The 16672-nt window shown below is 33.2% G+C and overlaps 1 pseudogene across 1 annotated transcript; it reads left to right on the top strand.

The window, feature by feature from the left end:
• Window positions 1-201: 201 nt before the first annotated feature.
• Window positions 202-3652, top strand: LOC143612138 (U-box domain-containing protein 4-like; annotated as a pseudogene). Its single transcript, XR_013149899.1, has 4 exons — window positions 202-366; window positions 1591-1695; window positions 1772-3496; window positions 3575-3652. The product of XR_013149899.1 is annotated as a U-box domain-containing protein 4-like (transcript).
• The last annotated feature ends 13020 nt before the right edge of the window (window positions 3653-16672 follow it).

Consider the following 16672-nt stretch of genomic DNA (forward strand, 5'->3'; position numbering starts at 1 on the left):
CAAGGTGAGTCTTGCGAGTTTAGCCTTTGCGCAGACGTCCCTGTTGAAGGTGAGTCTTGCGGGTTCAATTGCGCAGACGTCCCTCTTTGAGGTGAGTCTTGCGGGTCCAACTGGGCTCTGCTGGGACCTACCTCTTCAAGTTTCTTCAACCTACAATGCCATGAAAACATAATTGTTCAAATGTACTACCAAAAGACTGAAGCAATGCTCAAGTTCATCAAGCCTCTACTCGAGTCCCTTGTTGTTGCACCAGAAGTAGCTTCGGATGAATCTCTTCAGAAAGAATTTTCAGGCTTGAATCAATCGGTTAATGAACTCAGGAAGCTTCTAGAAGATTATCATCCATTGATGAGTAAAGTTTACTTTGTATGACTTAGCTTTTATATATTTAATTTAAAATTCTAACATATATTAATGCCATAGTTTATAGGGGTGGCAGACTGGGCCAGTGGCGGAGTCAGGAATTTTATCATATGGGTTCGGGATTTTTAGGTGCTCGATTTTTTTTCGGACGTCAAAGTTTTTGGACCCAAATGTATCGGGTCGGGTCAAGTTGATCGTTCGGTCACATAAATAAAATGCAATACTATTAATATAACAAAAGTAAATCGACAACATTTAATAAAATACAAAGTCATATTAAATAAAAAAGATATAACATATTATAGTTGTTCCATACGCGTTTTCATGTTTTGAAAACGATTCATAACATATTCAATTGTGACTTTAAAAAGAACTCATTTTCAATATAACAAATGCAAGCATCATTCATGTAATCGTCACCCATCCGATTACTTAAATCATCAACCATCTGATTATGTTTAAGAATGTTAATTGATTTGGCTTACTGACCGATTCTATGAATAACTTTGAGCATCTTTTTATAATCTATATACGAGTTACTATTTGTCCATTTATGATGTTTGTTAGTAATTTTTATTGTTTTTTTAAGCTTTTTATGTTTTATAAAGAAGGTATTCATTTCCAAAAAAAATAACTAAATTTTTCATAATCCATGGGTTCGAACCTTTTATTTTGAAATGAAACCAGGTTCGCTCGCTGAAATATAATGGGTTCGCTCGTTAATTCGATACTATAGGTTATATATAAAACCGAAAATGACCGGGTTCGGTCGAACCCGGTGGTCAACATGTGGCTCCGCCACTGAGACTGGCAGTTGTTGACACGACCGGAACCTGACACGAAAAAAAAGACTTTGGGTTGACTAGCACAGCCCATTTAAAAACCGGGCAGGGTTCGGGTTGACCCGTTTAAGTATTAAAAAATGCTTTTATAATTACATTTTTATTTATGTTTTTTCCGTTGTCCATTTTTCTGAAGAAAATCTCCAATTCATTTTCAAGATTTTTTATAATTAAAAAAAAATTATATTCATATTACTCGTTTAATCTACCGACTCTAAATAATATCGATGGGTCGTGCTCGGATCGACCTGAATTTATGTGCGGGTTTGGGTTGAAATATTTACCGCAAATAATAATATGGACCGGGTTCACGCTGCAAATTTCAACATGACATGATTGACATACGTAATAGTTTGCATGTTAATCACTTATCTGCATTGTGTAGGTTATGCAAGTTGAATCATTGATTGCGAAGGTTCGGGATCAAAGCTTAGAACTCCTTGAGCTGCTGAAATCTTCTCCTAATGAATTCAGTTCATCGTCACTTGAGGCATGCTAAAACATGACTTGCATTATGTCAACTGTATCACTTTTATGTAATATTAATAACAATCGATCGATTGCAGCTTTATGTACAGAAAATTAAGCGTATGGGTTATGAAAAAGAATCGGCTATTCTTTCGAAAGCTATAAGGGATCAAGCTGAGGGGTCTGCACCTAGTGCAGACAGCCGGTCAATAATTGTTGACTTTCTTAACTTAAGGTCAAATCAAGAGCTTCTTATCGAGGCGGTTGCACTTGAAAAGTTAAAGGAAAATGCTGAACAAGCCGAAAAAATGGGAGACTTGGAGTGTATTGAGGAAATGATTGCACTTGTGACACAAATGAATGATAAGTTTATTGAATTTAAACAGTCCCAAAACCGTAACCGTGTACCGATACCTCCCGATTTCTGTTGCCCTTTATCACTTGAACTAATGACAGACCCTGTTATCGTAGCTTCGGGTCAAATGTATGAGCGAGAGTATATTCGTAAATGGCTCAATCTTGGACTCACGGTTTGCCCTTAGACCATGCAAACTCTTGTCCACACTAATCTTATTCCTAACTACACCGTGAAGGCGTTAATTGCAAGTTGGTGTGAATCACACAATGTTAAGCTCCCAGACACTTTGAAGAGTTTGACTTTGACTTTGACTCAACCTACGTCACCCGGTAAAAGCACAACCACCCATCAGGAAGAAACCGCAACTTCTCTAGTGCATCACACCCATTCATCATCAGAAGATTCCCTACCCGGGCAGCCCGAAACTGACTATGAGTCAGCGGAATCTGGAGACCACAGTCTCGAGTCAATAGACGTTGGTGGGGTAAATGAAAAGTCAACACCTGATCCTCAGCCCACAACTACCCAAACAACATCACTGTTCTCGCCTCGGTTCGAAACCCGACCCAAAAACCCGTTATGGCGAAGGCCATCAGAACGGTACGGGCCGAGAATAATTTCCTCACCCGCTACCGAAACGAGGCCCGAGCTAATCAAACTCGAAACCCAAGTTAAAAAGCTGGTTGATGACTTAAACGATACTTCTCTCGATGCAGTAAGAAACAGCACAAACCAACTCAGGTTACTTTCTAGACACAACATGGATAACCGAATCGTTATAGCAAACTGTGGGGCCATAAGTTTACTAACCGGTCTGCTTCGGTCAACAGACCAAAAGATCCAAGAAAACGCAGTCACCATCCTTTTAAACCTGTCAATAAACGATAACAACAAACTCGCAATCGCAAACTCGGGTGCAATCGAACCACTAATACACGTGCTCGAAACCGGGAGCTCAGAAGCTAAAGAAAACTCAGCTGCAACTCTTTTCAGCCTCTCGGTTATTGAAGAAAACAAGATAAGAATCGGTCGGTCCGGAGCGATTAAACCATTAGTCGACTTATTAGCAACCGGGTCTCCACTTGGAAAAAAAGATGCAGCCACGGCTTTGTTTAACCTGTCAATATTTCATGAAAACAAGGCACGCATTGTCGAGGCAGGTGCAGTTAGACACCTTGTGGAGTTAATGGATCCAGCTGCCGGGATGGTTGACAAGGCGGTTTCGGTTTTGTCAAATCTTGCAACAACTCCCGAGGGTCAGGCTGCTATCGGTGGGGAGAATGGGATACCGGGTTTGGTTGAGGTTGTTGAGTTAGGTTCTGCTAGAGGGAAGGAGAATGCAGCTGCAGCCCTGTTACAGGTGTGCACAGACAATGGTCGGTTTTGTAAAATGGTGCTTCAGGAAGGTGCGGTCCCGCCATTAACCGCTTTGTCACAGTCGGGTACTCCTCGAGCGAATGAAAAGGTGGGTACATTGGTAATTTTGTAATTGTAATGAATGCATGGGCGAGTTTATAGTTTTGGTTTGTTGATTGTGTTGCAGGCTTCGTTATTGCTTAATTACTTTAGAAGTCAGCGGCATGGTAACAATGGGAGGGGAGGAGGAGGAATGCTGCATTAGACATTTGTTGGTAAGAGTTATACATACAATTATACACACATACAGGCATGTATAGATGGTAGTGATAGCCTCATAAACATATGCAACTATCGCTTTAACAATTATTCAATCGTTTATTTTCTGATTCATTGAAGTTGTTTTGTTGTTGGACACCGTATTAACTAACATAAACGCACTCACTATCGCTCACACAATCAAATGAACTAGTTTTATACTTGTCCGGTGGACAGGTAGTTTAGTGCCATAATGACATAAGTATCTTTTCTTGCATTCTAAACGAAAACGACATTTGTTTAACCGAATAAAACAATGTTTGAATACACACAAAAAAAAAAGAAAAAAAAAAGAAGAAAAACCACAAACCATTGAAAAACAGTAACCATATAACAGTCTGTATTTAGTTACTAAAGTTTTCAATACGCTGCACAAAGTTCCTAAATCAAACATGCCCATTTATTTGAGATGCGTATGAGAAAAAATTAGTCTACACTAAAAAAACAACAAAACAATCTAAATACTGTGCAATGTCAAAAATATCATTTGAAAATATAAAACAGCATATGAAGTCAAAAATGCAGTATATACCATATGAAGAAAATAAAACAGAGCTAACCGAGATGTGAAAATTTAATATATTATATATGAAATTTGGCATAAACAACATATAAAAAAACTCAAAGAGGACATAAATAATGCCCAGAAATCTCTTTTCCCTCAAATTATCATAATCAAATGCAGAATCTTTAAAATTAAATTCCTTGAAAAATCACTAATCAAGAACAGTAATATAACGGGTGACATACACACAATAAATGAATCGATTGGATTGCCCTACAACAATACCTCCATTCTCCCCTTATATATATATATATATATATATATGCTGTGTATACAAAATAAGTATCAAACAACGCATGTTAGTATGTTACAAAGTTGAATTCATATTTCCACATTTCTCACAATTCAAGAAGATATATTTATGATAGTAATAAAAAAAAAAAACATAATAAGCGAGCAAGCATGTGTTTCAAACCTTGTAATTTTATGGAGCAACTTTCTCAATGACTAGAACATGACTATCCTACTTCTGTGTTACAGCCACCAACAATTTGATAGTGAAGCTGTATTTAGATAACAAACAAAATACCAACTCTTAGGTCACATAATTTTTAAAGATAGAGTTGTATCAACTCTTGACTACTTGTGTTCAATGCTCACTGCAAAATGTAGACTTAGACAAGTACCTATGAACGAATAGATAAAAGAAGTTCCTAATCTGACCACAAAGCCTTGTTCAGTTGAACGGATTGCTTCTGATTTGTTAGTACGAGTCAAAATGGGCCATGTTCGGTTGACTTGAAAGAACTTTCTTTGATAAATATTTATAACTTTGGTTATGATTATTAATGTTGAATGTTTTATTTAAAAATAACTTAAGATGTAATTAAAAATAGATTTGAGCAACTTTCACTTGCCTGTAATTCTGTAAACACACCAACCGTTTAGTAAATCGTTCGTATATTTAAAAACAAATAATCGTTCGTCTATGTTCGTTTACCTTCATGGACCGTTTATTTATACTATTAACGAACGGACATAGACGAACACAAACATGTATCTTCATAATAAATGAATTGTAACATCATTTCAAGAATTTAAAAGTCATATAAATAAACCCTTTCAACATAACTACCGTTGATATTAAGAGTTTATCAGAGGGAAAGGGCAAGCTATATAAAATGACAAAGATGCACTTGTTTGAATTAACTTTAAAATACAAGAACTTAAGACCTCATTAAATTACCTTCCCAATCTTCATCAATTTCATATAAACTAATTTAAAATTCAATAACGCCGCGATAATTATGCAAAGATTAATTATGACTTATTATTAAACCACATTCGAATCAGTATAGAATGTCCTTGTTTGTCTTTTACGTAGTTAAGATCTGAGTTGTTATTTCTTTTCCAGCATCATCATTTATAGGTATAGGTCCAATCCAGTACCATATTGTAGAACCTGTAATTAGAGGATATGCGCTTGTTAATTAAAAACTACCAATATTACTCGAATCAAGATGACATCAAACTTAGCAGCTTTCAGATTGTAAGCAATCAATTTTTCAGGGGGATAAAAAAATATACCGAATCTTAAGTTTGAAGAACACATTCAGTAGAGAAGTCTGTGACATTATGAGTTCCCATAGGGATCATTTTGCATGCTTTAACATCATGTTGCTCCACGTCACCATAGGACACTTCAACTCTGCATTTGGGCAGTATGCTGATGTCAGCCTCCAATGCCCGTTCCTGTGTATTCGCATGGTTGCAAAAAATCAGGAGTTAACAAAATTACCTGAATTAAAAATGTTTTCATCTATTTCACGTGGCGACTGATGTAAGACATGAAAGCAGGAATGCAGGGAGAGCAAAAACAGTAGGCAACATTATAAACCATTTTCTAGGCTATTATGAAAGATAACAAAGCTATTTATTATATTGGTTCAAATGAAGCCAATTGTCCACCACTAGTAGAGGATCACTGTATTAAGATTTCCCATCTGAAAATAAGATATCATTAACAAATTAGTAATGGTAAAAATATCAGCATTTGATATTTTGGAATAATAATTCATATATGTTTCCTTCCAAAGACTTACCAATTCGACATGCATACTTCAAGTTAAAACAAAGTCATTATTCTATGCGATGCGAAGGCCTCACTTGAAGCAAGCTCTTTACAAATTATGTTTCATATTATTAGTATCTAACATTCAGTGCATTACCCACAGTCAAACAGGAAAAACAATTATTATAAACTCATAAGTTACTGTACTTATACAATTTGGTTGAAAAGTAAAGTACCTAAGTATATATATTCTGGAAATATATCTTGCAACTATAGCTTGCACAGAGCACCTGTATCAATAATTATACACATGGTCAGTCCTATAAGCAGGTTGAGAAAACATAAGTTCATTAGAAAGCTACTATTTAGTAGACAGAGAGAACTGCAGTTTTCGTCCTTGTGGTTTTGACCAGATCTGTAGTTTTAGTCCAATAATTTCATATTTGCGGTTTTCGTCCAGTTGTTTTGTTTTCACTTGCAATGAAACCCGAACCAAGTAACCCCATTAACTCTGGTCGTTAAATCCATCAGCGGGTCCCTAGTGAGGGGCAATTTTGTCCTTAATTGGTTGTGTAATCGTTTGGCCCGTTTACTACCAAATGTGTCATGATCGAAGCCACCAGAGATGAATCATAATCATCGTTTGTTTGTGTAGGGTTTGTGGAACACAAAGGAAAGAACGACAAAGATGAAAATGGGATTTAGGAATTAGGGTTGGGGTTTATTTGAGGAGAAAAATGACAAAATTACCCCTCAGCTGAGGGGCACTCTGATGGGTTTAATGACAAGAGTCTACATGGTTAGCTGGGTCGGGTTTAATTGCAAGTGAAAACAAAACTATTGAACGAAAACCTCAAATTTGAAAACTATTTGGTCAAACCACATGTTGACCGTTTGTTTAATTGACTATGAGTGTAAGTTGTTTAACTTGACTACAAAAAGCAAATAACCGCTTTTAAACGGTTAACCTCAATTGGTTACTTTTTTTTTTTTTTTAGAATTGCCCTCTTGTCATGCCGTATAATAAAACACTACAATGGCCTTATAAAGAAATAGGTATGAGTGTAAGTGTTATCGGGTTGGTGGTCTAATGACAATGACAAAGTGATTTAGTTTTAGAAACGATCTATGGCTCAAGACACTTTATGATTAATCGAAGGCGATAGATCGAACCATAGGTTCCAAGAACAATGTTTTTTATCAATAAACTTAATAAAAAACTAACTAAACAAGAAACCCTAACATCCTATTTATGTTAAAAGAAAAGGAGATAAACACGGAAATAAGATAATAAAAAACAATACAATATAAAAAAACAATTTATATTGTCATCAAAATATTTTGGATTATGAGTATTAAGTGAAAGAAAAGTATATTTAAAAAAAATATGAGTGTAACTGATTAATTTGATCTATTAAAAAAGGTTATAGTAGTTAATTCTAGAGGTGCATAAATCGGGTTTTTTCTAATACTCGGGTTCGGGTTTAGAATCGGTTTCGGGTATGATCGGGAATTGGAAAATCGGGTATTGAGAGAAATCGGGTAGGGTTCGGGTAGGGTATTGAGGAGAAAAACTCAACCCTATGTACCCGGGTAGGGTATGATCGGGTACGGGTGTTGGAACTGGGTACGACCGGGTATTAATACCCGGTTTTGAATTTGTACTTTGTTTATACATTTTTTAATTTGTTTAAAATTTAAATTTGCTTTGTAATGTAATAAAATTATCAAACTATATTACAAAAACCATAAATCCACTTAATTACAAATTATTTACTTAGTAATATGCATTTTACAAAAGCTTAAACATAAGAGTTGTTAAGTAAACATAAAAATATACTATAAAACTCATGTATTATTTCGGGTATTAGAAAAATGGTATCGGGTATTGGGTATAACCGGGTATCGGGTATAGGGTATGACCGGGTCCGGGTATTTACGGGTATAAATCGGGTACGGTTCCGGGTACGGGTATTGACCTCAAAATGCATACCCTATCTATACCCTACGGGTAGGGTCGGTTCCGGTTTCGGGTATAGAATACCCGGGTATAAAAAAAACCAGTTTCGGGTATTTTTTTCGGGTCCGGTTCCGGGTACGGGTTTTTTGTGCACCTCTAGTTAATTCAGTGTAAAACTTTCACCATATTAAATGAAAGCTAAAATTATCATACATGTTTTTAACAGCGTGTTTATACCTGCTAAATAATTCTTATGAAATTACAAAGAATATTATTGTAATACTTGGAATTGTTTATTAGTACCGGGGAGGATGTGTATTGGCGAAACTCGAATCTCACGATACTTCCCAAGTGAATATGAATACCACTCTTAGATTGCAAAATAAAAAGTAAATAGAGTTTTATTTTGAGTTGTGTCTTAATTTTTTTTTATCAAACGAATCTTTACATGTGCGTTTTAGAGAGAGATTTGAATATCTATGGAATAGTCAAAATATTATGTACTTTGTTATATTCATGATAGATGCTATGGTTGGTTGATTTATTATATACTTTAATAACCGGTGTTACACAATGTTAGTAATTTACCTACCGATACAATATTTATGACGGCTTCATTATGAAAAAAGTTGCAACATCTAGCAAAATATCAGACAATGGTGAGATATCATTTAAAAGGCATTGATTAAACCATTTAGATCTCATCATAGTGGTTCATGAAGTTAGAGTCCGCACAAAGTTTATTAATAGGGATAATTATCAAATTAACCATGTTGAATAAGACAATTAACAAAATAGTAATTTATGTTTTAAAATTAGCAAATAACCAAAGCACGACTTGTATATTTTGGTGCAACATGTAATTTCAATCTGGCATATCAAATCGGCACATGAGACGACCTTGCCGCGGTAGAATTCCATGAATGGGGAGATCATCTTGGTGCAACCTTACATATGTGGTGTCACTAAATATAAGTGATATTAATCATGTTAAACAACTTTTGTTGTGGAACACGTTTATAAACAGGTTCGTGTTCAAGTTTGAAGAAAGTACGATTGGTTTATCGCGTCTTGTTCGTGTTTAGCACCCGTGTTAATCATGCCATGTCTGACACGTTCTTTTAGATTTGTTTTGTTAGCCTAAAATGTATTAGATGAAATGTTAATTTTTTATATGTCCAAGTTATTTCAAGAAAGAGTTCTAAATGTTAAAAGAGCCATAGTGTAAATTAAAGCAAAAAACACAAGAATAACAGGGTATATGGGATTCTTAACTATTCGTTTGTTCATGACTTCATCCCAACTCGGTTCTACAACCTTATTCACCCAGGAGGGTTTTGCACAGCTAGCCGAGAATCCCAATGGCCACAACCATTGTATGAATCCAAATTGTTGTTTTCGTTTAACCACAGTTTTTTAACAGCAAAATTTCATCTTTATCTTGCACTTGTAATGATTTGAACTCTCAATTTTACATTTATAAGAGGGGACGTCATTCAACTAGACCGATAGGTCATGAGCATGATACCAAATTGTTACCTTTGTGATTTTTAAACACAATGATGTTGGTTAATCATCGATCTCATTGAAGTTTCGTTAAATATTTCGTTAGTTATTATAGAATAGATAAACTTTGTTAGAATGTTCTGTTAACAAAGTTAGGGTACAAAGTGTAATTAGTTGATAGTTTGTGTTAAAATTGTAATTAGAATATTAGAAACGATGCGACGGCGGTTGTACTTTGGTTAAACCGTTGCGGCCTTTGCCGGAATAACCGCCGGTGGGTATAAATACCTCCGACCACCATCATTGTAAATCATCCGTTTTCAATTACAAATCAATAATACAAAGATTCGTTTATTATATTTGTTGTTATTTACGTATTATTGTTCGATTATTCGATCCCGTGTCCCTCAAATGACACAACTTAAACCATTCTATTTATTCGTTTTTTCCGAGTACAATAATCATTTTAAAAATACGAAGTTTAAGAAAAAAATATTTATGTAATATATATTCCAACAGCGTGTATTAACCGAGCCTCATAGAGAAAAGATAAGTAACACGTCAAAATTATCTTCAGAATAAAATGAAAGGCAAGTATGTCTTATATATAACAAAATACATTTTATTTTTAAGGTAAAAAGTACTAATCAAACACCATAACATGATTTATTCCATATAAATCCAACACTAATGAATTTTCTCAACGCTACAATACGCATTCTTCCCTTCGTATAACCGAAGGAATTTATTCACACAAACTCCTCCTAACTAACTAAAATAAAATTAAACAAGACTGGAACATATATAGAAATATACTAAATTAACATATTCAAATAGTTATATAAAAATATATAAACTTAAGGGCACTTGTCCTTGCCCTTGGGGTTCTTCATGTCACGATAGCATGGGCATTGGGCCTTAGGAGCATAGGGACCAGAAGGAACACAACCATTGCATTTACCGCAACATATCCCACAATACTTGAGGCATCTGTCTCTCCATCCGGATCTTGAACATCTTAATTCGCACTTCTTATCACACCCAAATTTACCTGCATTCAATGTTAAATGATTAATCATCAAGCAAACTAATCAGTTGTGATCATATATAGAGAAATTAAATAATGAATAAAGAGATATAATACTTGGGGAGGAGACGGGGGCGCCCGTTGGGGAAATTGCGTATGCGGACGTGAAGAGGAGAGCAAGGATGAGTAGAAGTGAAAATGAGAGCTTCATCTTCTATGAATTATAAGTAAACAATGAGGTGATTGATGATGGTGATGAACAACAAGAATGAGTATTTATAGTAGGAGGAAGTGGAGTGCGTCGGTGAAACTGGCCAGTTGGTGTAAAGTGCTAAATTTAATGTATCTATTAAATATTACTTGTGATGCATTTTAATTTTTAGACATATATATTTGAGTATTGCTGGCAATTTAAATTAGTTGAAAGCGTTATGCTAATTATTTAATTTTCACTGTCATTTAGGTATATATGATTATTACTATGATTATAAATAACATATATATATATTTTATATTTTAAGTAAACAAATAGTATCTATTATACAATTAATGTATTAAATAATAGTAATTATACCCGTATAAAGTTGGTTTTTATTATTTTTGTGCGCTCACGACATGAGTTGGTGATCAGCTTTAGCTCAGCTGCATTGTTCAATCTCGAATTCATTTGATCTTTTAGCGAGCTAGGTATCTTATGAATGGCTCCTAAAGACCTATTGGTTAAACACATACTGGTACATTTTAGATGACTTCTAATTTCTGACGTGTTTTCAGTGTTTTGAAATATTATTTATATTCGATGTTTAAAAAAAAGTAATATCCTGGTTGAATTTCTAGTTTTCTACCATCTATATTCTATATTTACATAAAAATAAAAATGAAACAGATTTGTTATAGATCACTGTTTAGACTTACTAAATTTTAAACTTCTTTTTATTATGTTTAAATTTTAGATATAGTGTCTCCTGATATTTATGTTTGCTGATGTATATCTAGATATTACTTCAAGATGCATGAACTTTTATTAACTTGAAGATGAAATTAGTTACTTCATATGTTAAATCAAATTATAAGGGACAAGGAACATGTTGTGTGGGGTAGTCGAAAACTAGGGTGGGTTAATTTTAGTCCGAGGGGAGGTGTATCGTGTGACTGTAACGAAGCTTCCTGGCTACCTATAAGTGAATGTAACTCAATATTTTCGTTAAAAATCGAATTGCATTTCCTATTAAAGAAAACACAAATTGGACGTGTTATATTCATTTAAAAATTGATTGGTATCAAATAATCAATATTTAATAGCCAATAAGACAAAGTGAAGATTTGTTTGTCTTTTTATTTACATAACTTGTTATTAACTTACAAGCTTAAGTGGAGAAACTCCTAAGGGAAAAAATGATTCAATAATCTTATATTGTATATATTAGTCACTAACATGTAATGTCACATCACTTTCTATTATTAAATTTTGTTCATTGCAATCTTTGATTGTCCGACCAATATTTAAAAGGGTCTCATGTTTTGAATTCATAAATCTCCATACATGTTATTAAAATGGTAATCTTCTTTCAAATCTTAACACTGGAATGTAACACAAATTAACAACAGATAATTTGTTTGTATAAAACCTACTTTACTATCAATACTTAATACTGTAACATATAACATATTTTTATTAACATGGAATAATACTAATTTAGTTATAAACAATTAGACACCATCTTGTTACTATATAAATATAATTTATCATTATAAACATCAACTAACAGACAAAACGAGAATACATAAATTGTTACTAACATATTAATAACAGGTTCTTGGGAGTATAAGCCCTAACCTATGCTATAGACAAACCGATGATGTTCAAGAAATCATATAATCATATAAAGATTTATATATAATTAAGAAAGATCACTAAATGATTAAATATAGTGTTTAAGAAATCATATATATATCATATAAAGATTTATATGACTTAAAACAACGTAAAACACACAACAGTTTTGTGAAAAACTAAAGACATTAACCTATATTATCATAAATTCTAGCAAAATCAATCAAGTAAACAAATCGTTCTCCATATGGGTTTGTTATCAAGTTTTGGAGAAATTACGAAAGATTTATATATAAATATATATATATATTTTGACATAATGTAGATTGGAGAGATGAATTACCTTGAGATTATGTGATCGATTTGTAAATACAACAGAGAAACTTAAAACCCTAACCTTTTTTTTTCATTTGTTATGCATTGCGGAGAAAAGGAATTTTGTATGGGATATGTTTTAAGGGATAAACGAAAAGTTAGGAGTGGTTTTTAGAAATTATATGGAAACCACTTGAAATTGTAATTTTAACTATGGATACCAATCATGCCATTAAAAGCCGTTCAAAAAAAAAAAGAATTAAACTATTACAGTTAAATCATTTACCTAAATAAGTTTGAGCATTTTTTTATTTACAGAATTAAATCAAGTTAAAGGTCAGACTAAATAGTTAATTTTACTTACTGCAAGATATATCAAAAATCAACAAAATCTAGTCCAAGTTATGCTTATTAATTCATAACGAAAGAAATTAATATAAAAACATGTATAAAATAACAACAAACAATTAAAGGAATCACATTGTGAGCCCATTTTTGCCCGTTGGTACGAAGACAAGTGTTTCTTCGTAAGATATTACTACAATTGTACGAACGTCCATATGAAGACATGCCACCTCACCTGTAGAAATTGTGCATGTCGATTCTTCATGTCACATTAATTTCTATGAGGTCTCACTTCTATATTAATATGCAATAAATAATCTTTATTATTATTATTATTATTATTATTATTATTATTATTATTATTATTATTATTATTATTATTATTATTATTATTTTGCTAAATATGGTTTGCATGCATGGATACTTCGTTTTAATTAGCATGCAAGAATGAATGTAAGTACGTTGACCCTTGACCACCGATTGCAAGTGGTAGAAACTCGTTACAAATAAGATATTGGAGTGCGTAGAAACAGCTGGCATCCAGCTTGGTTCATTCAAAGGTTTCAAAATAAATTATTTTTATTCCACACCAATTAACGCGTTGGAGGTACTTCCACTAGAAACTTCCTTCAATCACTAGACAATAGTTCGACTCAATCACATGACCAACCATATGCAAAAATTAACACAGTGACTTGAATAAACGGCATAACATATTGTCACACACAAATGCTCATACTTTCTAGGCAATATTATTAATTAAAACCACACCATAATATGTAGGAAGCCATTAGATTTATTTTTTTATATTTGGTTCTAGATCAAATAAATCTCGAATTGAATGTACACACTACAAAAAAATGACTTTTGAGGCGAATAAAGTCACGGCCATTGACCCTCAAAATCGTCGCTAAAAGCATGTCGTTGTTAGTCTCTAACCGCCATTGGTCTTCTTGTCGCCGCTACATGTTTGAATTTAAAGTATTCAAATACTCGAATCCATCATTAAACCATGACTCTTGTACTTTTTTTTAACGTCAAAATGTTACACCTACTCAATTCTATACCAATAATATTAAACTACGTATTTGCCCAGATTTAAACCTAAGACCTCTCATCTAAGAGGCAAGTGCCCACGTCAAAATGTTACAACGAACTATTCGAAAAATCCAAAAATACTATCCGAATCAGAATTTTCGGATATCCGAAATTTCGAATAGTTCGGATAGGGATAGTCGGATAATTCGGATTCGGATTCTTTTGAACACCCCTACCCACATTAACCCATGACTCTTGTATTACCTGTGTTCTTTATTTCTTTTGAAAATAATCTATATCTATATCCATATCTATCTATATTTATATCTATACTATAGATAGTACATAGGACATGAACAAATTAAGACACATACTTTTTAAGTAATTTACAACTTGTAAAGCATATGGTATACCTTCTATATGATGTATGATAGGACAAACTTGTCAATTAGAAATTATGCATAGAATTATTTACAACATTACCCCTTCAACTTTACATAACTTTTGTAAATTTTAAAAATTGTTACAACTTTAAACCTTCATCTTTACACATGTATTCCCTTTTATTTTAATTGTAACCAACTTCTCACCAACGATTTTCCAACGGCCGTAACTTTTTTATACGTTACAATATATTTTAAAAATTGCAAAATAAAAATGAACATTTTATTGTCTTTAATTTGGGTATGGTATTGCTATAGTTTTTTTCAATTAAAAAAATGAACATGTTACGTATGGGCATTCACAATTCGGTTTTTAACGGTTTGTAAGTTAAACCGTGAGCCAAACCGCTGGTTTGATTTCTTGTCATTGAAAACCAAAACTGAACTGTCGAAAATTTAAACTGAATCGTTACTAATGGTTTGGTTTCACGCATTGAGCTTCAATAATAAGTTTACAGTCCAGTCCAGTTTTATATGGTCTATTTTTGATATAAACCGTAAATCAAACTGTTTGATATGGTTTGAACATTCAGAAACCAGCTAATCAAAAGTGGTGATTGGTTTAAATGTTTTCAAGGTTTCAAACGAACCGAACCTTGAACATCCGTAATTGTTACATGATTTCTAAAATTTTTGTTCTTGTCGTATCGCGCGAGTACTTGTCTAGTATATCAAATATAGATCCTATATTTTTCCAAACTTGTCACGTTAGATGTGACATCATCTTGCAATTTCTTTTAAGTCTGAATGTTTAAAAATATAAACATAATCAAAAGATTGTATGATATTAACTATAACACCTTTTAAACGAACAACTGTTTCTAACAAGCTGTTTTGATAAAAATGAGTTTTTCATATTCGCGGTACCTGATACGGATCAACCACACGCTTGTTGTATTTTACTTATATGTTCAACTACTAATTAGAAAAACTAAGTGAAACTACACACTATAATATTAGCGTCTCGTATGCTACAAGTAGCTTAATTCACAACATTTATATGCTCTAGTATCTTAACAAAGCAATCAATAAAGGGGGAAGCTACCGTATCCCTTTTGTTTTTTTGCTCAGTAGTGTACATTTATTCGTTATAATATCATATTCCATCATAATATACGTACGTAGATCCAAGTATATATACTTGCAACCACATAGTTACGTATTTCCTTCACCAAGGACCCGCTTAATCATTACCATAAAACCCCCAAAAATGCTCCATTAAGCTCCTCTTATATGCGTATAGCATATCTAAACAAAGACATCGCATTCTATGTAAGAAATATATAAGATACGCGATATTAAGCGTTATTGACATAACTTTTAACCCACACACATCAATATTATCCATTGACCCTTCACCCGTTTGAATCCAAACCTGTAGAGATTCACATTCAGTTGTTCCCTACCCTACTTTGAGCATGTTTTACTCGGATCAGATGGTTTGGGATAGTTAATGGGTTAACCCAATCCAACTATACTCTATAGTTTCACAATAGTTTATTGAGGAGCTTCAAATTCAAAGAAAGAGACCCAAGACAGTGATGCAATGGGCCGAACCGTCGAAGTGGGCTACAACAATATCCAAAACGAAAATAATAATCTTTTTTTTTTCTTCATAATCAGTTAACCTATAAACATTGCCATTTACATTAGGGAAAACTTCATACAAATATAACAAAGTGGGTCACTTAAACATATTAAGCATATAATTTTCAAATACATTGCTAGGTCACAATAACTTAGTTTATTCATTATGTTTTTGTGTTTTCTCATAAGAGTAACGATACTTTGAATAATTTATCACAGTATTTTATTAAATTGGCACGCTTCATTGCATTATTTAACCAAATTATCATAACTCAACAAAAATAGTTACATTAAATGAATTTATTTAATCTATATAGCAGCTTAATTATCGATTAA

The sequence above is a fragment of the Bidens hawaiensis genome, unplaced genomic scaffold, assembly GCF_021521415.1.
Source record: "Bidens hawaiensis isolate Kalapana, Puna unplaced genomic scaffold, B.hawaiensis_p1.1 tig00033546_1, whole genome shotgun sequence".
Taxonomy (NCBI): domain Eukaryota; kingdom Viridiplantae; phylum Streptophyta; class Magnoliopsida; order Asterales; family Asteraceae; genus Bidens; species Bidens hawaiensis.